The following is a 24,862-nucleotide window of genomic DNA, read 5'->3' as shown; positions in this document are numbered from 1 at the left end:
TCAATGGGTCAGAGAAGTTCACAGGACCCATCCCTATTCTCATGCTAACAGTTCATATACACAGCCTTAATGCTCACTGGCTAGAAAGACATAAACAGTTCCTATTCCTATCTGCTCACTGTGAAACTTATTCCAGCGCCCACTGACTGCTGAATTGGAATGTCTAGCAACTTTTTAGTGAGTTTCCCTCTATCTTTCACTCCTTAAACTAGCCTACAACTGCAATAGCCTACTGGCTGACTCTTCTGGTCGTGTTTCCTTTTCTTGTTTACTACTTGCCATATAAAAAATTGAAAATGATTTCCTTTTCACAAAAGAACATGATTTTGCAAATGTGTTGCAGTATATTCTGACACTGCATTTATGTTGGTCTTAAAAAATATGGGGGAAAGTTGGCTTTTTGTATATGAACACAATGTAATTATGACATTGTGCAATCGCCAATAAGCAATCAGTCATTTTCTTTTGTAGTTACTACAGTATTACTACAGATTACTACATATTTTTGACTGAAATCTGCCTGAAATACTGTGTGGTAAATATCCCAGTAAAACCACCCTGTAAAACAACCCATTATTGTTCCCTCCAATAGTCTACTGATTGTGGTGAATAGGCTGTAATCACTAGTTAATTTAGTTAGTTAATCACCATGTAGTTTTTGTTAAAGCCTGGTCATCAAGGACCTCCCCAAGCCTCTGCCTGTCCATCTCAGCCAAGCGGTCACTGGGGAATAGCCAGAAATAGCCACTTAATTACTGGCACTTGACCTCTGGCTGTGACCCCTGACCTTGGTATCACATGATTTTCCTTTGGGCTACTGTCCAGAGCATGACCTCTTGACCCTAACCTCCAGCCGCCATAAGGGCATTACCAACAGGGCCATGTGCCTCGGACCCACTTTGGTCTCATCAAAGAGGATGCTTCCACCACCTCAAGCTGCTAATTTAACAGACTCAATACTAACAAAGGTGGTGGAGAGTTGGCCTGCATTATAATAAATCAATAAAAATCTAATGAAATTATAATAATTTCTACAGCATTTTACTTCAGTGTTTCCCTTTGTTGTCCAGTCAAACGTGACAACTGTCGTCCACTTGCAATCTACAATATAAACCACAATATTCATGATGAAGAGAGCTTGCTGCCTTATATTTCAGGAAATATTTTAATGTAAAATGCATGTGAAATATCACAGCCAACGCACAATTTGTAAGATTACTTGCACAATTGTGTACATTCTGTCTTTGGGGTTGCAAGAAAATACCATATGATTTAGCAATTTAAACATTTTTTTTGTTAATGCAAAATATAAATAATAATAATAGTTTACAACGGTTTATTACTGTTCTGTAATTGTATTACATGTCATTGTGTCAGTCTTTTCACTCCATCAAAACAGCACTATTTGGACTGTTTTCCAGCATGAATTAAACCATTTCCTTGACAACTTTGTAAGTGTTAGCAACAATACCAATGATAAGCATTAATTTTGTTATATTTACTACTTTTTGTCTGTCACATCAAACATGTTTTGATCATAACAACACAAAGACTCTGAATAATCCCTTCTTGATCTTACTTCTGTCCATCTGTTGTTGACTTTGGTCATCAGGACGGACACTGATTGAGGTCAAGGGTGAGATATTGGAGTCAATGTTCGGTCCATCAAATCAGACCTACACTGTATAATCCTAAACCTGATTTGGTGTCAGAAAATGGAGTCACTAATCAAGTCTGTCAAGTCTGGAATTAGGAGTAGCTTCTAGTAGGGTAAACAACTCCATCAAAACAAGTCTAACTTCAGATTTAACCTACTTCAGAAATAACTGCGTTAAATATGAGAATATTTGACTACATTACATATACTAATTGACGGACATTATATGTTCCTGAGGCCACCATTGTTTCTCACTCCCACCTGCATAAATTAGTTTGTTATATGAAAAAGTGGGAGCTGTAGCCCAACCCAAGGTGCTGTCCAAGGTACTGACACAAGAGGACTAAATGATAGGTTGTTTGCTTTGCACTATGGCCAGCTCCAAAGAGGTGGGTTTCTCTCAGCATGGTAGCATGGTAGCCATTTAATTGACAACAATGTGGAATCACTTTCTTCAGGGTTTGTAAAGAGCGCTCACACACACACACACACACACACACACACACACACACACACACACACACACACACACACACACACACACACACACACACACACACACACACACACACACACACACACACACAGCAGAGTTTGAATATCAATTGTGACTTGAGAGCATAAGTGAGTTTATGTTTTCATTATTATTATTACATTGAATCAGATAAAGAACAACAAATTCAAGGAAGAGTGAATGTGTGAATGTATTCCATGAAAAAATATCAGATTTCTCCAGTATTTTCTAGTCTCTTGTGATTTTTGCCAAAGTATATTTTAAGCGTCCTCTTGCATAATCTTCCATTGTCTTCCCTCTAGCTTGTTGTGGTCCTCTGGTTCTGTGAACAGTGTAGGCTACTGTAGCTCCTCATGCCAGATGTATAAACTGACTATGACAGTGACAGAGATGGTTTTAACTGTCTAATGGTTGTTTGGTCCATACCAGGATCCCCAATAGGGTATGCAGAATCCTGACGACTCCACATCCAGACCTGAGAATATGACAGAAATAATTATTAAGAACACGCATATACACTATACAGTAAAAGTCTAAAATTTGAACAAACTATTTTTACTATTGTTCTACATTGTAGAGTAATAGTGAAGACATCAAAACTACGAAATAACACATATGGAATCATGTAGTAACCAAAAAAGTGTTAACTTCTATGGGCTAGGTGGGACGCTAGCGTCCCACCCGCGGTACACACTATCAACAGCCAGTGAAATAGCATGGCGCGAAATACAAAACAGCAAAAATCTCATAATTTCATTTTCTCAAACAATCAACTATTTTACACCATTTTAAAGATAAACTTCTCGTTAATCTAACCACATTGTCCGATTTCAAAAAGGCTTTACGGCGAAAGCATAAAATTTGATTATGTTAGGACATAAACTTCACAAGAAAAACCACACAGCCATTTTCCAAGCAAGGACATGTATCACAAAAACCAAAAATACAGCTAAAATATTCACTAACCTTTGATGATCTTCATCAGATGGCACTCATAGGACTTCATGTTACACAATACATGTATGTTTTGCTCGATAACGTTCATATTTTATCCAAAAACCCCATTTTACCTTGGCGCGTGATGTTCAGAAAATGTATTCCCACCAAAACTTCCGGTGAATGAGCACATCAATTTACAAAAATACTCATCATAAATGTTGATAAAATTTACAACAGTTATAGAAATAATTATAGCTATACTTCTCCTTAATGCAAACGCTGTGTCAGATTTTAAAATAGCTTTACGGAGAAAGCACATTTTTCAATATTCTGAGTACCTAACTCAACCATCAAAGTAAGCTATACAGATACCCGCCAAGTTCTGGGGTAAACTAAACTCAGAATTAGTATTATAAATATTCTCTTACCTTTGCTGATCTTCATCAGAATGCACGCCCAGGACTCCTACTTCCACAAGAAATGTTCTTTTTGTTCGAAATACTCCATATTAATGTCCAAATACCTCCGTTTTGATTGTGCGTTCAGATCACTATCCAAAGGCATAACGCGCGAGCGTAAATCCAGACACGAAAAGTCAAATAGTTCCATTACCGTTCATAGAAACATGCCAAACGTTGTTTACAATCAATCCTTAGGGTCTTTTTAACATAAAACGTAGATAATATTCCAACCGGACAATAGCGTATTCATTACAGAGGAAAAAGAAGGAGCGGCGCGCCAAACGTGCCTGCGCAGTAAACAACTCACTGGTCCCAGGCAGTCCACTCATTGACTGAGCTCCTATTTTCTGCCCAGTAACAGGAGAAGGATGAGAAGACTGTGTGAATCAGGCCTTGGTCGAATTGCTGCAAAGAAACCCCTACTAAAGGACACCAATAAGAAGAGACTTGCTTGGGCCAAGAAACACAAGCAATGGACATAAGACCGGTGGAAATCTGTCCTTTGGTCTAATGAGTCCAAAATTTGACCCGAAGTAGGTAAACGGATGATCTCCGCATGTGTGACTCCCACTGTGAAGCATGGAGGAGTAGGTGTGATGGTGTGGGGTGCTTTGCTGGTGACACTGTCAGTGATTTATTTAGAATTCAAGGTATACTTAACCAGCTACCACAGCATTCTGCAGTGATATGCCATCCCATCTGGTTTGGGCTTAGTGGGACTATAATTTGTTTTTCAACAGGACAATTACCCAAAACACACCTCCAGGCTGTGTAAGGGCTATTTGACCAAGAAGGAGAGTGATGGAGTGCTGCATCAGATGACCTGGCCTCCACAATCATCTGACCTCAACCCAATTGAGATGGTTTGGGATGAGTTGGACCGCAGAGTGAAGGAAAAGCAGCCAACAAGTGCTCAGTATTTGTGGGAACTCCTTCAAGACTGTTGGAAAAGCATTTCTCATGAAGCTGGTTGAGAGAATGCCAAGAGTGTGCAAAGCTGTCATCAAGGAAAAGGGTGGCTACTTTGAAGAATCTAAAATATATTTTAATTTAACACTTTTTTGGTTGCTACATGATTCCATATGTGTTATTTCATAGTTGTTATGTCTTCACTATTATTCTACAATGTAGAAAATAGTAAAAATAAAGAAAAACCCTTGAATGAGTAGGTGTGTCCAAACTTTTGACGGGTACTGTATAAATGATTTGTCAAGATTGGTGTAGAAGAACTTGACTGGCCTGCACAGAGCCCTGACCTCAACTCAATTTAACACCTTTGGGATGAATTGGAATGCCGACTGTGAGCCAGGCCTAGTTGCCCAACATTATTAATGTTCATTAATGCTTTTGTGGGTAAGTGAAAGCAAGTCACCGCAGCAGTGTTCCAAAATCTAGTGGAAAGCCTTCCCAGAAGAGTGGAGGCTGTTATAACAGCAAAGGGGGGACCAGCTCCATATTAATGGCCACAATTTTGGAATGAGCTGTCCACATACTTTTGGTCATGTAGTGTATATAATACACACATTTTTCACAAAAAAGGGGAAGACTACAAAGAGACTCAAAACGAAAAACTTTTTTGATACCACTCACTTCTTCAGTCTACCCTGTCCTCCGAAACCAGACATTGAACCCACCAATTTAACAGTACTGCAGCCCACTCTCACCCATTTAACAGAACTGCAGCCCACTCTCACCCATTTAACAGAACTGCAGCCCACTCTCACCCATTTAACAGTACTGCAGCCCACTCTCACCCATTTAACAGAACTGCAGCCCACTCTCACCCATTTAACAGAACTGCAGCCCACTCTCACCCATTTAACAGTACTGCAGCCCACTCTCACCCATTTAACAGAACTGCAGCCCACTCTTAGCCATTTAACAGTACTGCAGCCCACTCTCACCCATTTAACAGAACTGCAGCCCACTCTCACCCATTTAACAGAACTGCAGCCCACTCTCACCCATTTAACAGTACTGCAGCCCACTCTCACCCATTTAACAGAACTGCAGCCCACTCTCACCCATTTAACAGAACTGCAGCCCACTCTCACCCATTTAACAGTACTGCAGCCCACTCTCACCCATTTAACAGAACTGCAGCCCACTCTTAGCCATTTAACAGTACTGCAGCCCACTCTTACCCATTTAACAGTACTGCAGCCCACTCTAACCCATTTAACAGAACTGCAGCCCACTCTCACCCATTTAACAGTACTGCAGCCCACTCTAACCCATTTAACAGAACTGCAGCCCACACATATCTGACAAACAAACAGCATTATGAACAACAATATCTGGAATATTTTCCATATTGGCAAGCTAATAGCAAGCTCAGATGCTTAATTAAGAAGAAAGACACCGTACAGGATTGTACTTTAAATGCATTTTACTGCCTACCCGAAACACTTACACAACCCATAACAAAGCCAGATCCTTGGTCAACATGATAGCAACCTCCACAGTACACTCTCCTTATTTACGCTACATAAACATAATTTATCTTTATCCTTTATTCATTTTAGATACTTCCAGACATTTATTCAAATCTGAAATGCAAACTGAAATGCACTGAAACGCAAACAGTATTTTTTCCCCCTTTCTGCAAATAGGCCCTGCATGTTGTTCCTCTCCTCCATTTTAACTCTGTATACATGGAGCTCTGTAGGCTTTAATCACTTCAGGGAGCCAGCCCAAACTCTTTCTCTGTCAATTTTCATCCACTCCCCCATTCAAACAGTCCCTTTCTGTCTCCAACCCCACAATGCAGGGTTTGTCCTTGCTCTCTTTGTCCACCTCTGATATCTTTTTTGACTGCTCCCTCTCCTCAGACAGCATGCAGCGTATGCAAATAGAGGCCCTTTTATTCGCCAGACCCCTCCCCTGAACGGGAACAACCATGAAGGGGACCACACTCGCATACGGACAGAGAGGTGTAGAAATACATACGCAAAAAGCCTGTACATGCACTTACAGAAACTCACACACACACACACACAGACTCACAAACACAAACACTGAAACAAATTGACTGACATACCAGTTATTTTACACTGAAAAGTGAAAATTCTCTCTGGCTGGTATTACCACATCCATAAGGTTGTTCTGTAATACTAGAGTTTTATGCCATCCAAATACTTCTCAATTCAACACAACAATATAACACAATAAAACAGAAGCATACTACCTCAAATATATGTAGGCAAAGCATACAGTGAGTGGCAGAGGGAAAAGTTAGAATACAGGGTGGAGGATGTATGGATTCTCTTCTATAGAGTGAGGGTGTTGAGTCTAGACAGGGATCAAGGGTGGGGGGGGGTACGCTACACAGATCTACAGAGGGGTAGACTGAGGGAGGGGCCAGACTGGAGCTATGGAGCGTAGACTGAGTATTTGGGGTTTGGGGGAAGACTGTGTGCTTATGGGGGACTAGACTGTGTGTCTGAAGTTGGGGTGCAGGTGGTGGGAGGGTAGACTGGAGTTATGGTAAGGAGGTGTCTGATGAACATAAAGCAGTCCTTCCCTCAGAGCTGACATTCCAAAGCTCTGGGCCTGTGCCTTCTGTGAGTGTGTGAGTGTGTGTGTGTGTGTGTGTGTGTGTGTGTGTGTGTGTGTGTGTGTGTGTGTGTGTGTGTGTGTGTGTGTGTGTGTGTGTGTGTGTGTGTGTGTGTGTGTGTTGGGGGGCTGATGTGCAGCCTACTCCCACCCATTTAGACGGCTCTGACAGCTTGGCCTTTTCATGGGTGCATTGCTGAGCCAGCTGGCTTCCCTTCCTTAGCAACCTCCACAGGGGTCAAAGGGCACCCCCCCACCCCACCACCTCTCCCACTGGCCAGAGACCAGACAGCTTGGCAGCCATGAACTTGAGCTTGACGAACTTGACCTATACTACAAGAATAAGTTGAAACAAAAAAGCATGCACATTACATCACGTGATCAGATGTGGATATTTGATCCGTCAAATAATGATCCAAATCAGATCGAATAATCTAGAATCAGTAGCACGATGATCAAAATGGAGAAGGAACCAGTATGCAGTATCAGCAAGAACTGAGAGCTAGAAATGTTACAGTGCTATACACTGAAACTGATACTCCTCTTTCTAAGTGTTCCTCACTTCTCTCAGTTGCAAATCTGCAGTATTTCAGAGAGGGATCGACACAATCATTACAGAACTGCAGATAGTACCATACAGTAGCTGTACATCTTCAATCAGATTAAGAACATGCAAAGAAAGAAACAGGTCACTCTCAAGACCTCCCACCACCCCACCTCCAAACTCCATCTTCCCCTAGTGTGATTATAATATGAGTACTGTATTAAAAGCTCAGTCACCTAATTCTCCTCTACTTTCATTAGAGCACAGAAGATCCCTGCTCCGGGACTCTGGGGGCAGACAGACATAATCTGAAAAGCCCTGGATGTAGAAACTTCTCCTGTGTATTCCTCTATAAGATACTTAAAGACAAGGCTTTGTGCTAGATTACTACCGGCCAGAGTTGTATTAGGGAGCCCTGATGTGGCCGGCCTGACCCACATTGGACTTCCACTCCCCCCTTCAGACCCCCCCACCCCCAACACACACACACTTGAGCCAGGCTTAATATATATCACAGTGAGCCATTAAAACATGAATACTATCCACACAGCGAGAGGTGAATCCAGAGAGGTAACTGGGGAGATGTACTTATTTCATTAACTGTTTGTGGGCTACATTACTCATGTACAGAATGGGAACTGTGGGAACACACAAGATCAGTGTATGGTATGACTCTCACTCTCCAAACATGAAATAATACTTTTTCTAAATAATAATATAATATCCAAAATGCTCAAACAACACTACTACGATTCAATTAATGCTAGGCTACAATATCTCTAATTTCATCCTTTCCTTTTCAGGACACACACAGTCATCTGTGGCAGTCACCAAAACCTATACAGTCGCTCCCCTATATCAGGAGCATTCAACTCTTACCCTGCGAGGTCCGGAGCCAGCTGGTTTTCGGTTCTACCTGATAATGAATTGCACCCATTTGGTGTCCCAGCTCTAAATCAGTCTCGGATGAAAAAATGCAGTGGAACTGGCTTCGAGGTCCAGAGTTGAGTTTGAGGGCCCTATATGGATAATTACGTTTGTTCAGAGGTTAAGGGAAAAACTTTGGCTCATGTATCCATCCACGGGAGGGGTAATCTTGCGGAAACTATGATCCCAAATTGTTCTTAAACCATGTCTTAGTGCCACTGACCTCTCTGATCAATCACTGATTGGACATGGCCACCGTTCTGATTGAAAGTTGGGGTTTAAAATTAAAGTATTTCTCCTTAAGCACCTCAATACTGATGCATTATAATGAAATCACTTCAGTTCATAGGTCAACTCTCAAACTATACCACATTTGACATATTTTGGATCACTTTGGTATTTTCTGTTATAGTTGATTTTCTGTTCAGATAGAAGTTTATGTTTTACTTCTATACCAAATTCACATGATCTGGAACTGTGGAACAGAATGTATTTTATATGAACTAATAGTGCTCTTTCCTAAATGCAAATATGGTTTAGTGTCTCATTAAAGAAAACACACAGGGGAACATTGTTTGTCTATGAATACTGAACAGATGTGCATGGACAGTACTGGGGCTGGGTGGGGGGTCTAAATACCCTTTGAACGCATGCATGCTTCCAGTATGTGAAAGAAAAACCTGTCTCTTTTAAATGCTAGTATAGTGACCATGAATACATTTAGATTGCCTCACAAATCTGCCTCGGTCGCTGACTCTCTTTGGCCACTGTGCCGACGACTGTAGCATCTGTCACATAGAGCTGACCCCCCACCCCATCCCACCCCCGCCACACACACAGACACACAGACACACAGACACGCAGACACACCCTCAATAACTCCCCCTAATTCTCCCTTACTGACATGCAATTAAACGCATACAGGTCCTTTGATTGAGCTTACGCCTCGCTGTTCCTCTGCTTACAGTAGCTTCTGCTCCACGCGGGGAGGCGGAGGGAAAGAAACATGGCCACTCACCCTATACACACTATCATGTGTCTCTCTCCTCCTCCCTCTTAGCATCTTTCAGCCTCTCCCTGCCCCTCTCGTTCCTCTCCTTTCCACCAATCTGTCTTTTACCTCTTTTCGATGAGCAACTGTCGACATTTCAAAGTGGCGTTCTATAGCTGTCTTTAGTCTGTTCAAAAGCAGATTGTCTGTCAGACATATTTTCTTCCTCTCTTTGTTTGCTATAACCCAGTAGTACCACTCTTATAGAAAAGCGACTAAGTGTCATCTGAGTGAATTCTCTCTCTCTTTCTGTCCCCTTTATCATAGTTTCATATGCAGTATATGAGACAGACAGCCCTAACACAGTTACAGTATATAAAGAGCTGTGCGCATCATTCATCTGAATAAGAAGTATAATACTTTATGGGCCGGTTTTCTGGACCCAGATTAAGTCTGTTCCTGGACTGAAAAGTTGTCACGGGTGTCGTAGGGATTAGACCAAAACGCAGAGGGAATGTGAATACTCATCTTCTTTAATGAAGGAAAACGTAAACACTTAACAAAACAACAAACATCGACGAGAAACAGTCCTGTCAGGTGCAACAAACACTAAACAGGAAACAACTACCCACCAATCCCATAGAAAAAACACCCCTACTAAATAGGACCTTCAATTAGAGGCAACGAGGAACAGCTGCCTCCAATTGAAGGTGAAAACAATAAACTATATATAGAAATAGAAAAAAATTGAAAATAGAACATAGAAATACAAAACATAGAACACAACCCAAAAACCCCGACAACACAAAACAAACACACCCCTGCCACGTCCTGACCAAACTACAATAACAAATAACCTCTTTTACTGGTCAGGACGTGACAAAAGCATACTAAATGGAGACTCTCTACTAGTAGCCTTTTAGTCCAGGGCTAGTCATAATGCTGTTCTGGGAAACCAGCTTTGTAAATATAAATGAGACATTCATTAAACCTGTATGATGAAGGAGATGGATGATGAGTCAGCTGTTTCAACACACCTTGCAGGTCCACTGAAAGTACTCAGTCATTCAATACATCACTTTTCATCTACTTCAACCAAATGAACTACTATACCATTAGATTCCCTCTGATACATCCAGTGGTCTCAGTGGGTTTTCTCTATCTATACCTGGTTCCTCTGTGGAACCTGCTCCATGCACCCCAGAGATAAACAGAGAAAAATGAGGTAGAGGAGGAGAGCTTGGCAGAGAGGAAACACGTCAGACCCACTGATAACACTGAAACACTCCCTGCCTTTTTTGTCTCAGACAAACTCAGACTTAAATCTATTTTACCACTAAAGCAACAACAAGACAATCCAGAACATAAAATAATAATAGTGATGAGTAACATTTCACCTGTAATGCAACTTATATTTCTATCATATGCCTTTGCCAGCTTGTGTATATTGTGTACATTGTTAGCGTACATACTGTATAACGGCAGTAAGATCTCCTATACGTTTGTCAAAGTATTTCCCAGTCCACAGCATCTATACCCCTGTCAGTCATGCAGAGCAGACTGAACAGACTAATGAACCCAGTCAGGTGGCACTCTAGTGTGTGAACCTACCCCCACCCACCACTCCTCACCCATCCAACCAACATATCAAATGCACATATTAAAACACACACCACACACACATTAAACCCAGTCGCTCACAAGACTCCCCTGATCGGTTAAAACATTCTAATGTCTGTGGCATCTGCTCATAGTCTAGTCTGGAGGGCCTTTCCCACCCTGCCCCCGGCCCCAGGCCCTCCAGACCCAGGCCTCGCCTCACCACCAGCCCTCACAATAGTGGGAAAGCAGGGGCTTTTTTTTGGGGGGGGGGGGCAGCCTTTGAGGGGGAGAGAGAGTGGGGATGAATAATAATGTGAAAACGCAGGCCTCTGTTCATTAACACGCGAACGCAGGCTGCAGCTGCACACATTGGCCCTTAACGCAGACTCTCTCTCTTGGCATATCTGCTTTTCGCTCTCTCGCTGTCTCTCTTGCCCTGTTTATGTTGATGCAGAAACCGCCAGGGGCACAGGGTGGCATTTATAACAGACTTAAGTCTGATTTTGGTGTGTTTTGTGCGTGTGTTTTGCATGTCTGACCATGTCTGCCTGTGCAGTTCATTCATGAATCAAGCCAGTTGTGCAATGGCCAGTTGTGCAATAGCTCCATTACATGTCTCATCATCAATATTTGGGAGTAGAGTATACAGAAATGAGGGAGTAATTTGGCAGTAAAGTATGCTCACACAGATGCACGCACACACACACACCCCACATACATAAACTTGATTCTAAAAAAGATGAATATAGATTAATATGAATCAATTAATAATTTGGGAATGGCAAGTAACAGCCAAGTATGAGCATAACTTTGTAAATTGTCCTTGATGTGTGTTTGATAATCTCACACAATATCTGAATAATTATTCCATATCATTCATCATTTAATTACACAGTAGGTACATGTGAGTTTGATGTAGTAAGATACGACAACTGTACTGTATAATGTGGAGCACTATATTAGTCTTCATCTGAACAAAAACGTCATGAGAAAAAAACAAATAAGATTGAGAATTAATCTCATAGAAAACTCTAATTAGCAGGTATCTGTAGTAGATTATCAATGAAACATTTTAAACCCCATTCAAAATCCCTCGTTGCAAACTACTTGCATCAAGCAAGACAACCATCAACACAACCCACACTAGAATACTTCCCAAGCGCACTAAGCCTCTCAGAACAAAATGTCCCTGCCCGCAGTCTTTTTCATGTCATTTTTTTAATCTTCACTCTATGTCTAATAAATCACTATGTCTGTTATTTTCATGTAAATAACTCAAACTATTTCTTGTAATTTATTTTCCTGAGCCTCCTTTTGCCATTGAAATGCTCAGTCTGATCATGTGGGTGACAGACGAGTGGCCCCCCTCTTGACAGCAGACAGAAATGTTTTAAGTTTAAGAGTTAATTTCGTGCAATCCTACACATTTTGCCATGGGGTGTAGAGAAAATGTTGCAGTTTTAAAGCAAGTTTGATGCAATTCTACTTATTTTGACATGAGGCGGAGAGGAAAGTTTGTTTTTAATATGATATCTGAGTGAGACTGATTAACAAAATAAATAGGGAACCCCCCCGGCCGGTAATTTGACCATGATAAACAAGTTTTGATAGCTGGCAGTTAAATTAACTTAGCAAACAAAAACATTTTTTGCTGACATGGGCTAATTAACTGATTATCAGTGACTGATATAACTAGAGAAAAACTGTTGATTCACAATGAAATTTAGAATTTGCACCTTGCGTATTCTACTATTCTAACTCGCAACAGTAAGTTGAGACCCCGACTGAGTTGTTTTTTTTTTTACCTCACTTACCCCCTCAAAGAATGAGGAGCCATATGCATATAAAAGATGGACTGGTTATTGGTCAGAGTGATCTGATCAGATTGTGATGTCATGCTGTGGGCCAAAAATTCCATACCACCTGAATAGGCTGAAATTCCATTATCAGAATTTTCACAATTACAAAGTGTTATTTTGACATCATAGTGTGGAAATATCTTCTTAAAAAAAAAAGGAAATCACGTTTTTGACTGCACTGCTCCTTTAAAATATTACATAACATAATCAAGGTCTTCTCAGAATAGCATATCCTATTTGAGTGGGAGGAATAGGCCTTCCTTCCTCTACTGTAAAGAGTAAAAAGCCGCCAAGAGAAAATTGTAGGCTTCCTGCAATCCTCCAATCGGTGCCAGCTCATTCATTTTGTTTGCCACCCAGCCCCCTGCCTCCTTCTCCTCGCCCCAACCCCTTCTCTTTTAATTAATAGTATCAGATAGGCGAGGGAAGAAGGCCATGTGTGATGTGGGAGGAAATAGGGAATACCCCCCCTCTCTCTTCACCACCCCCTAATAATTTTTCACCCCCATTCCCACTCCCACCTCTGGTACCCAACAGAGGACCATGATGCAACTCACCTCGTGTGCCAGCCAGCCCAGCCATCTTAGGTACCGCGGCAACGTCTCCCAAGATGGCTCCTTTCTCTCCTCTTTCAGCACCCATCCGCCGGGGATCCGGCACAGTCTTTGTCCCCTCTCTTGTCTCCCTGTTGGCAGTACAGATGACATTAGAGGCTGGTGGGTAAAGGGGGTGGGGTGTTGGGATAGGGAGTGGCAATTTCCAGACAGTTTCATCCTCCTCTTTCTCTTTTTGCGGTGATTCTGTCCCCTTTTTGTGCTCCTTGATCACACCAAGTTGAACAAGTCACCTGTGGAGAAAGCAGGTGGACGAGAAAAACATACACCATGATATTTGGTGATTATTACCAATTCAAAACCATGGCAACTACTTCTTCAGATTATTTTTAAGAGACAAATGTGGATGCACAATTCCTCTAGTTCATTAAAATGTTAACATATAGAGCATTTCAAAATGACACTACAGAAACCCATTCTGCTTCAATTTAATTATTTTATGACATACACTCTACTTACACAGATGTGCTTTTTTTTTGGGCTGCCCGAGGAGTTGTCTGACTCATGCATTAAACTGATACAGCTGGAGATGTACAATAACAGTGTGTGACTGACATGTGCAGAACCCAGCATGCTGTTGGTCAATATCTTAACCCATTACCAGTGCATGATGACTAATGCAAAAAGATTTAAAGCTAGTACGGATAACACATGCACACCTCTCCCAGAAACTTCTCCCCAAGTCATCCTTATTACATCATCCTCCCAGGCTAACAACACCACAATTAACAAAATCAAAGGAAATCTATATTATTGCAAGACTTTGTGATGGCATACAGAATGCCCTGACTATACCGTAAAGACCACACTGAGTGAAAGCTCGTTCCAGGCCTGCAAGGGAAAAGAACTAGGACTTTTACATAAATCCAATCTCCCTATCTGAATCAAAGCAATTAGCCAGGCCTGGGCTGACAGTGAGCCCGGCTGCAGCAGGTAGTTAAAGGGATGAATGAAAACTCATCTCACTTTAGTGCTCTCTAGGCTTTACAATCTCAGTTGCTTAATTCTCTGGCCAAAGCACACAAAGTAGGTGAAGTAGAAAGTTAAGAAGTGCGGGCCCTGTATCCTGGATGTCCCTGCCCTTGTTATTGAGAGGACACAAAGTATTGGTAGAATTACTCCCAAGGTCTCAGACACTTCAATTTTAACTGCAGTCTGCAAGTGTTTTTCTTACCCATGGGTGTATTCTTAGAGTAGGCTTACCTATACCATTCACATTTAGTTGCATTTCTAGTGTATTGCATATTCAAATAGCCTACACTGCCTAGAACATGTAGTGCGTTATTAGGCTAGTTTAGCCTACACTCTTATTTGGCCATTCTTTCAAACATCCTTTAATTTTTCGTTTTCCTAATGGCTTGAATAAGGAATAGGCCTACTGTAATATTTTTGGCCAAAATGTAAGAGAGATTAATTTAAGTTAGAAGGCCTATTTGTGTGAATAGTGGCGGCCATGGCAAAGTGCTGTCAGGGTGGTGGTTGAACGTGTCAGTTTAACTTAATACGCAGCCAGAGAGCACGCGCCCTTCTCAACCTGTGGGTGCGAGTTGTTTTGCATTCAGCACCATGTTCTAGAACGGGCTGAATGGATAGCTCCCGCGTAGGCAGGCTAGGTGGATAATCGCCCCATGAAAACAAACTAACCCAAACACATCGAAACATTCATACCTCGTCAGTGACTGCGACTAATGCCACCAACCAACATCGGGCCTTAATAGGCATAGGCCTATATTCACAAATGTAATCGAGTCATATGTTTGTTGTAATTGCTTTAATGGCAGCCTTAGCCATTATCAAAAATGCAAAGACGTGGTATTTACTTAGATGACCCTATGCGAAAAGTTTTAAATGTAAAGAGAGGCCTGTAGTCCTTATTTGGCCACAAACATGGTCATAAGAGCAGCGCACACCCTTACCACAAAGGAAACAGCCAAAAAGACCTAGAAAAACTAACAAATGTCCTCAAGCCAGTCGAGGCGGGCATACATTAAGGAATGTTCACGATGTCAGAGTTCAGATAAAAGTAGGTTAGGCCTACATCTGCTCATATTTTGTTTACTGAAATTAAAAAGGCAGCCATTTCAAATAAATTGTTGATTTTCTTTGATTGTATTTGTAACCATAAATATTAAAAACACTATAATGTTTAAGAAATTACATTGCAAGCATTGTGACAACAAAGACGTTTATTATTTTTACAATTAACAACATGAGGTGTTGCTTACCTTTGAGGTGGAACTAGGCGAAACTTGTTAGAAGGCCTAATTAGTTGTAGGTATACCCTAGGCTTTATTTCCTACCTGACCGTGAATGTGGAAGTAATTTCTACTTTCGGTTATCTAGCTTTATGACAGGTATTTAACACTCATACAGCTAGATAACCAAAGACAGAAACCGACCTCCGGTTCACATGAATTTTCGTGGACTACTTTGTCTTGCTGCCTCGTACTCATGACAGATTGGTGAGCGGTAGTGATGACGTGCTTCATCCGACACCTTGAGAGAGGAAGGAATGATAGATATGATTTAAATTTGTTATGACCATATTAAATGTCCTTTTACCAATGATGGCGGAAAATAATTGGGGAAAATATTATATTATATTCTAGAGATGTCCATTTATTCTATTCGGAGATGTTCATGTGGCGTGAGGCAGGGGTGGTTCTGGGGGTTGGGGGGGGGGCAGTGCCCCTGTTACAATTTTGGACCCCCTTGTGGCCCCCCTAAATGTGGAGTATGACATAATTTTTACATAACTAATTTTTGCCATGTTCTTTTGCCTGTTAATGCCTGCAATGCAGTGGAGAAAACGATATGACAACAATAATGTCTAATGTAACTGGCCCCTCTAACAGTACAACTGGCTCCAGCTTGGCCCCCACAGTTGAAATGGTCTAGAACCGCCACTGGCGTGAGGACAGGACACTGACAGCAAGTCATCAAATTCCTTTTTAAAGGACCAAAAAGAACAAGATAGACCTGAATTAACATTGACTATAAGTGAGTGGCGTTTATACAGTTAGGCCTGTTATTACAATATATAGCACCATCTTTCAGGCTATGGCAACAAAAGGCCTATACTGATTGGCCTTATCATTCGATTATATTTAGTTTTCTAATCATTATTAGAAAGTTCATCAACAAGTAGGCTAGAAAACGTATAGGGTTACACTCGATGTGAGTTAAAAAATGTGATTGCCTTTAATTGAAGGGGAAAAATATATATTTGTGGGCCTCCCTTACCAATCCAAACAAACTCAGTTCGAACAAAGTGGCTAATTTATTGTTCTACGATAAAGACAGTTTGTATAATGTGCGCATGGGACCTGGTTATGTTGGGCCTATATATAAATGATCTGTCGCCAGAATTAAATTAATCAAGTAGCTTATCTTAATTTAGGAGATATCGCCACAGCATTGTGGAGATGTTGGAGATGTTTCCTTGTCAATTTAAAAGCTTTTCATTTATCTCAGAGACAGAAAAAACATTTCCTGATGTGTCTAGTATCAAATCATAGTCTAGTAAAGTAGCCTGCGTTATATCGTGAAAATGACAATTGTATTCTTAGTAAGTAATCCAGTAAATGTGATGTTACGAGTGTTGATTAATTGGCACGACACTGGCCTAAACAACAGGTGCGTTGTTACATTTCATTAGACTAATATTAATGGACAATGCTTACACAGAAATAAACTATTAAACTTCCACTGAAAATAGGCAATATGACTCAAAGAGATGTGAATAGCTTACATTTTATTTACTAAATTACTTATTAGTTGTGTAAGGGTGTAGGCTGCATAGGGACTACTGATTTTGTTTGCATGCATTTGGACAGTTATTTTCCTTCTATCCATTAATATACAATTTACTGAACAACAACCAAACTTAAGAGTTCCTTGTCTGTAATCAAATTAACCAAATGTGAATAAAGACAATCAAAAGCAGACCTAGGCTTACAAGTTCTTCCTAGTCGCAATACGAACCATTGTTTGTTTTGTATTTTAAGAACAACAACACTATTAGACCTAGCTGTGAAAACTATTTTTAAATACTGAATGATTTGTCTATATGTCACTGTTTAGAAGTTTAGCATATTTAGAGGATGACTTGGACGTGAAACTGAATTTGAGACAGCGCGGCTATAACGCATGATATGGCGAATATATCGTGTAGGACTCGGCCCTCATGCTGTCTTCAGTTCAAGCACGTTTCGATTTACAAACCACCGACCCGTTTAAAAACATACAAGATAGAAAAGAAGGACTAGGCTATATGATAGACCATAATTCAAACGCTAATAATATGATTGTCGAGTTGCCTTTGTGTGCCCCTAGGCCTGGTCACTTTTATTGAGAGTTCTTGCCAATGACCTAGTTCTGAATCAAGGGCTATATTCACATCAAAAGCAAGGCTATAGCCTGGTTAGGAAAATCATAGTATTCTAATCTATTAGCCTACTGAAAATAGCACAGTACATTGTTATAACACTTTCGACAAGAATGTCGGCTACTTTTCTATTCAATGTAAATAAATAGCATATGCCCCTAATATATTATAATGTACCCGATGCCAGAAGCGCACGCCTATTTATAACCAAGGCACAACTAAAATTCGATAATTGTAAGTAAAAGGTGACCGCCAGCAAACCAGACACATCCAAGGCAGCAGGCAGACCATGGACATGACGAGAGAACAGATTCCTTGAAAGGTGCAATCCATCCTTATCTAAGATACCCTGTCTGTTTGCAGTGATGCCGCTATAGCTTACTTGTGTTTAAGTCCTAGATTAAGAACTATATTTTTGGAATCCCCCTTTTTCAGTCTTCAGTTCTATCTTTCCCTCCACGTGCGTATGCTATGTCTAGTTAACTCGCGCTCTCGCTCTTCATCTGTCCGTCCTATCATTGCATTAATACGCACCGTCTTCTCCCCCTAGTCCGTCTCCTTCCCTAGTCCTCCGAGCTCTAGCCTACTCACTTCGTGCGCGCATCCTCTGGTGACAATTTTCGCACACCGTGACGCCATTCCAGTGGCAGGTTGTTGTATGTCCAATCACAGAACCCGATGAAAACGAAGGTTTTTGTGTGTGCGCATGTGTTGTTAAGATGCACGGGGTTGGGAGTCCTTCTGTAAATGTCTTATTAACAATCATGGAGTATCTCCATTATCAAATCATTGCAAATTGCTGCACAGTTTGGAATCCAAATGTGCCAGTTTTTAAAGCGTTATTCTTTATTCTTACTCTTCTTATAACTCAATGCAAACTATGAGTTATATATATTTGGTGATGTCCAGTTATGCCTTCATACAACTAATGTAGGCTAATATGGCTCATGTTTACTCGTTAAATGTAGGCTATTACGCAGACACAAAACTAGAGAGGAATGTATACGTTTCACTTGATCGCCTTTACTAATTTATGCATTGGCCTAATTGGTGCGTAAAAGGCGACCCTTTATCCAGCCACATTAATTATGGCAACGTACACGTAGGTTCTTGAATCATGTCATAGTAGCCTAATAAAATAAAATATAACTGCTTGTCTGAATAATGACTGAAACTCAATTCCTACAAGGGAGTCTATATTTGTTTCAAATCAAATCAAACGTTATTTGTCACGTGCGACGAATACAACAGGTGTAGACCTTACAGTGAAATGCTTACTTACAAGCCCTTAGCCAACAGTGCAGTTTTTAAGTAAAAAATAGGTATTAGGTAAACGATAAGCAAAAAAATACATTTAAAAAACGGTAAAAAAATAACAGTAAGGAGGCTATATACAGGTGGTACTGGTACCTAGTCAGGCTATTTGAGGTAATATGTACATATAGGGTTAGTTAAAGTGACTATGCATAGATGACAAACAGAGATTAGCAGCTGGGTCAAAGAGGGGTTGGGGGGGGGGGTCTGGACACAATGCATAGGGTAGCCATTTGATTAGCTGTTCAGGGGTCTTATGGCTTGGGGGTAAAGCTGTTGACAAGCCTTTTGGTCCTAGACTGGGCGCTCCGGTACCGCTTGCCATGCGGTAGCAGAGAGAACAGTCTATGACTGGGGTGGCTGGAGTCTTTGACCATTTTTAGGGTCTTTCTCTGACACCACCTGGTAGAGAGGTCCTGGATGGCAGGCAGCTTAGCCTCAGTGATGTACTGGGCCGTACGCACTACCCTCTGTAGTGCCTTGCGGTCGGAGTCTGAGCAGCTGCCATACCAGGCAGCGTTGCAACCAGTCAGGATGCTCTCGATGTTGCAGCTGTAGAACCTTTTGAGAATCTGAGGACCCATGCCAAATCTTTTTAGTTACCTGAGGCTTTGTCGTGCCCTCTTCACGACTGTCTTGGTGTGTTTGGACCACTCTAGTTTGTTGGTGATGTGGACACCAAGGAACTTGAAGCTCTCAACCTGCTCCACTACAGCCACGTTGATGAGAATGGGGGCATGCTCGGTCCTCCTTTTCCTGTAGTCCACAATCATCTCCTTTGTCTTGATTACGTTGAGGGATAGGTTGTTATTCCGGCACCACCCAGCCAGGTCTCTGACCTCCTCCCTATAGGCTGTCTCGTCGTTGTCAGTGATCAGGCTGCCACTGTTGTGTCGTCTGCAAACTTAACAATGGTGTTGGAGTCGTGCCTGGCCATGCAGTCGTGGGTCAACAGGGAGTACAGGAGGGGACTGAGCATGCACCCCTGAGGGGCTCCAGTGTTGAGGATCAGCATGGCAGATGTGTTGTTACCTACCCTTACCACCTGGGGGCGGCCTGTCAGGAAGTCTAGGATCCAGTTGCAGTTAGCTTATTGATGAGCTTTGAGGGCACTATGGTGTTGAACGCTGAGCTGTAGTCAATGAATAGCATTCTCACGTAGGTGTTCCTTTTGTCCAGGTGGGAAAGGGCAGTGTGGCCATTTAGGCAGGTAACCTTAGTGTTGTTGGGCACAGGGACTATAGCGGTCTGATTGAGTCTGTAATACCAACATGTTTCAATCAGGGACATGTTGAAAATGTCAGTGAAGACAACTGCCAGTTGGTCAGCACATGCCCGGAGCACCTGTCCTGGTAATCCGTCTGGCCCAGTAGCCTTGTGAATGTTGACCTATTTAAAGGTCTTACTCACGTCGGCTACAGAGAGCGTGATCACACAGTCGTCCAGAACAGCTGATGCTCTCATACATGCTTCAGTGTTGCTTGCGTCGAAGCGAGCATAGAAGTGATTTAGCTCCTCTGGTAGGCTTGTGTCACTGGGCAGCACGCGGCTGTGCTTCACTTTGTAGTCTGTAATAGTTTGCAGGCCCTGCCACATCTGACGAGCGTCGGAGCCGGTGTAGTATGATTCGATCTTAGTACTGTATTGGCGCTTTGCCTGTTTGGTTCGTCTGAGGGCATAGCGGGATTTCTTATAAGTGTCCAGGTTAATTAGTGCATCCTTGTAGGCGGCAGCTCTACCCTTTAGCTCAGTGCGGATATTGCCTGTAATCCATGGTTTCTGGTTGGGGTATATACGTACAGTCACTGTGGGGACGATGTCATTGATGCACTTATTGATGAAGCCAGTGACTGATGTGGTGTACTCCTCAATGCCATCGGAGGAACATATTCCAGTCTGTGCTAGCAAAACAGTCCTGTAGCTTAACATCTGTGTCATCTGACCACTTCTTTATTGACAGAGTCACTTGTGCTTCTTGCTTTAGTTTCTGCTTGTAAGCAGGAATCAGGAGGATGGAATTCTGGTCAGATTTGCCAAATGGAGAGCTTTGTACGCGTTTCTGTGTGTGTTGTAAAGGTGGTCTAGAGTTTTTTTTCCCTCTGGCTGCACATTTAACATGCTGATAGAAATTTGGCAAGACTGATTTCAGTTTTCCTGCATTAAAGTCCCTGGCCACTAGGAGTGCCACCTCGAGTGGGCGTTTTCCTGTTTGCTTATTTCCTTATACAGCTGACTGAGTGCGGTCTTAGTGCCAGCATCCGTCTGTCATGGTAAATAAACAGCCAGAAAAAATATAGATGAAAACTCTCTTGGCAAATAGTGTGGTCTACAGCTTATCATGAGATACTCTACTTCAGGCGAGCAAAATCTAGAGACTTAGATTTCGTGCACCAGCTGTTTTTAACAAATATACACAGACCGTCCCCCCTCGTTTTACCAGACTGTGCTGTTCTATCTAGCCGGTGCAGCGTATATGCCGCCAGCTGAACGTTATCCATGTCGTCATTCAGCCACGATTCCCTGACGTTTTAAGGCATTAGGCTACTTGAATTGGTGGAAATTTAACTCAGACTTTATTTTCCCATTTGAGATTGGATATGCATTTCCTTGCAAAAGGGAGATTACGGTCTATCTCACAATAAAGCTGGAAGCTATCTTTCATGGTTAACTTTATAGCCAACTGATGTACACTTGGGACTCCATAGAATAGTTATAGGTTTTACAGAATTTCAAATGTGTAGTACCCATTTTGTTCTTAAGGTGAAATTCATTTTCAGATCCGAGTTCAAAAGTTGTCAATATAACAAAATAAAGTCAACAGAAACTCGATCTGTAGAGTGGACCATTGTGTGTGTGTGTGTGTGTGTGTGTGTGTGTGTGTGTGTGTGTGTGTGTGTGTGTGTGTGTGTGCCAGGAATGTGTGCACACATGGAGTTCAGAAATTACTTCAGGACAAGTTTCTAGGAGAGAAAGGCTAAGACACTTCCTTCAAAATATAATCTCACTATTTAGGCTATGCTTGATGTGCAATATTGGTTTGCATTGTTCTCCTCTATGAGACGATAACTCCCCATGAATAATAAATACATATAATTGAAAAGATACAGCATCAATGAGCCTACAAATCACTTTAAATCTCCACATGATAATGATATTCATTTCAATGCTACTATGTCAAAATACACACAGCAAACTCCTGTTCTTCACATAATCTATTACACACATGAAACTAGACCTACACAAACCCCAAACGTATGCTTAAACTGAAATAAGAACAATCTATCTAATACTGTATTGTCACAGGAATACAGAATACAATAAATAATTGTTGTCATTTATTATCCCAGAATAAGCTACCAGTTGACAAGTTTTTAACAGGTTTCAACAGAATAAACCTTAAGTGACCTAAATTGAAAGACTCACTGAAAACAAGCACTTAATATAACCTATAACAAAGCACATAGGGCAGGGGTCAAGTTCTTGCTGGTGACCATACCTTCCATCCCACTCCCTCTGCACCACAGTGGCAACATTTTTACGCATTGTTTTTTATTGGACATTTCACAAAGATTATGAGCAAATATGATGTAGCCCTATCTAATTTGAGCAAAGAAAACCCAGTTGTGTTAATTACAATGATTTTTTTTATATACTAGATGGCTGACAGGGGGCGCTGTTTTGAAGCAGCCCAACCTAAATCTTGGCACTCTCCCACCATTGCAAAAAAATGTTGGACGCGATAGAAATGTATTATAGTCTACATTTGTTTTTGCCACGTTTATTCTATTACATACACCTTAATGCATACGTGTACATTATATTATGTGCGCTAAACATACAAAAAATGTTGAATAAACATTTAAACATTTAATTGGAATACTGTAGAATTCCCTTCATTCCCATGGAGGATTGCTTCTTCTGGAGAATGCCAATATGGCCGACCGGTGGCTTCCAAGCATCTCAGTGGACAATACACAGAAATAACAATCCAGGGTTTATATACATCGTTGATTAATTAGTTCTGAGATTTTGGTTTGCGGTTCAAACTCATAAACGACACACCCTCGTCCACTTACCCTCTTTTTAATCTCTCTCATGGACTTCTCAAACCCCAAACCCCAGCCTTTGGTCTGTTTCGCAAGCATTCCCTGAAGTCTCGCGATGTTGCGCTTCTGGGTTTAAAAATTCGGTTAGCAGTCCAAACACCCAAAAGACACACTGCACAGAATTTGAGATGCATTTTTCTATTCAGGAAAAAGTTTTAGAGGAACATATCCTTAATTCACATAAAATACCAGATATCTGATGTATGATTGTATCGGTGATAATCACATTGACCACGTTTTCATGTGCACAGTATTCCGGATAGTGGCTCATATCCCGCTTAAGGTCTTATTCTGGATAAGATGTTTACATGCACATTTGATATCCCACTCATGAGTATCCCTGTATCCATTAATAAACATAATATTACTCATTTACATTCATATGAGTTAAATAGATTAGTCATTGAAATATGGACACTGGCTGTAGGTCTATAACCTCTCATGTAGCGTAATAGCCTATAACATGAACTTCTGCAGAATTATGCATTTATTTGCAGTGAAATTATACAACAAATGTTAATTTTGTCTCGGGAACAGGAGTGGAGAAATATGATTTATTTCTTTCACCATCACTTGACAAAATGCGAATGCTACGAGTGTAATGTGTTATCTTTGACACTATTATGCAAGCAGACTAAAAGTATTTGGTTTAAAAATACTTAACTATTAAACTTCAATGAAATTGCTAAAATGTACTTAATTATCAAAAGTAAAATTAGAAACCATTTAAAATTACTTATAATAAGCAAACCAAAAGGAACACTTTTCTTTATTTTTTTTTAAATTGATGGATAGCCAGGGGCACACTCCAACACTCAGATTTAATTTACAAATGAAGCATTTCTGTTCAGTGAGTCCGCCAAATCAGAGGCAGTAGGGATGACCAGGGATGCTCTCTTGATAAGTGTGTGAATTTGACCTTTTTCCTTTCAAAATGTAACGAGTACTTTTGGGTGTCAGGGAAAATATAAATAGCAAAGTAAAGTACAGATACCCCCCAAAACGACTTAAGTAGTACTTCAAAGTATTTTTTACTTAAGTACTTTACACCATCGGGAGTAAAGTACTTAATCGGGAGTTTTTTTCGGGTTATTGTGAACGAATATGATGTTCATATGCGACAACTTAAAAACAGAATAGTTGAGTATCCCGAATAAAAACGGGATATTGGTGTGCATATAAATGTGGTGACTGATTGACCAAGCAAGGATGGAATCTTTACGTCATTGTCCCTTCATCCGTCATTGTTCATGTTAATATGTAAAAGTTTCGACCCCGGCAGGACTCGAACCTGCAATCTTCTGATTCGAAGTCAGACGCCTTATCCATTAGGCCACGAGGCCTACAACAAATATGTGAAAATATGGTATTATACTAAATTAACATTTTTAA

The 24,862-nt window shown here is 41.1% G+C and overlaps 1 long non-coding RNA gene and 1 other non-coding gene across 2 annotated transcripts; both read right to left on the bottom strand.

Annotated features, from left to right (window-relative positions):
• Positions 1-1,149: 1,149 nt before the first annotated feature.
• Positions 1,150-18,652, bottom strand: LOC106573322 (uncharacterized). Its single transcript, XR_001321316.2, has 3 exons — positions 18,585-18,652; positions 13,607-13,734; positions 1,150-2,646 (listed from the first exon to the last, which is right to left on the bottom strand). It is a non-coding gene; the product is annotated as an uncharacterized lncRNA (long non-coding RNA).
• Positions 18,653-24,740: 6,088 nt separating this feature from the next.
• trnar-ucg (transfer RNA arginine (anticodon UCG)) lies at positions 24,741-24,813 on the bottom strand. Its single transcript has one exon. It is a non-coding gene; the product is annotated as a tRNA-Arg (tRNA).
• Between the last annotated feature and the right edge of the window lie 49 nt (positions 24,814-24,862).

This window comes from Salmo salar, chromosome ssa16 (assembly GCF_905237065.1).
Source record: "Salmo salar chromosome ssa16, Ssal_v3.1, whole genome shotgun sequence".
In the NCBI taxonomy this organism is placed as follows: domain Eukaryota; kingdom Metazoa; phylum Chordata; class Actinopteri; order Salmoniformes; family Salmonidae; genus Salmo; species Salmo salar.
Note: the sequence above shows the minus strand (reverse complement) of the source record. Positions and strands in the feature narration are given on the sequence as shown.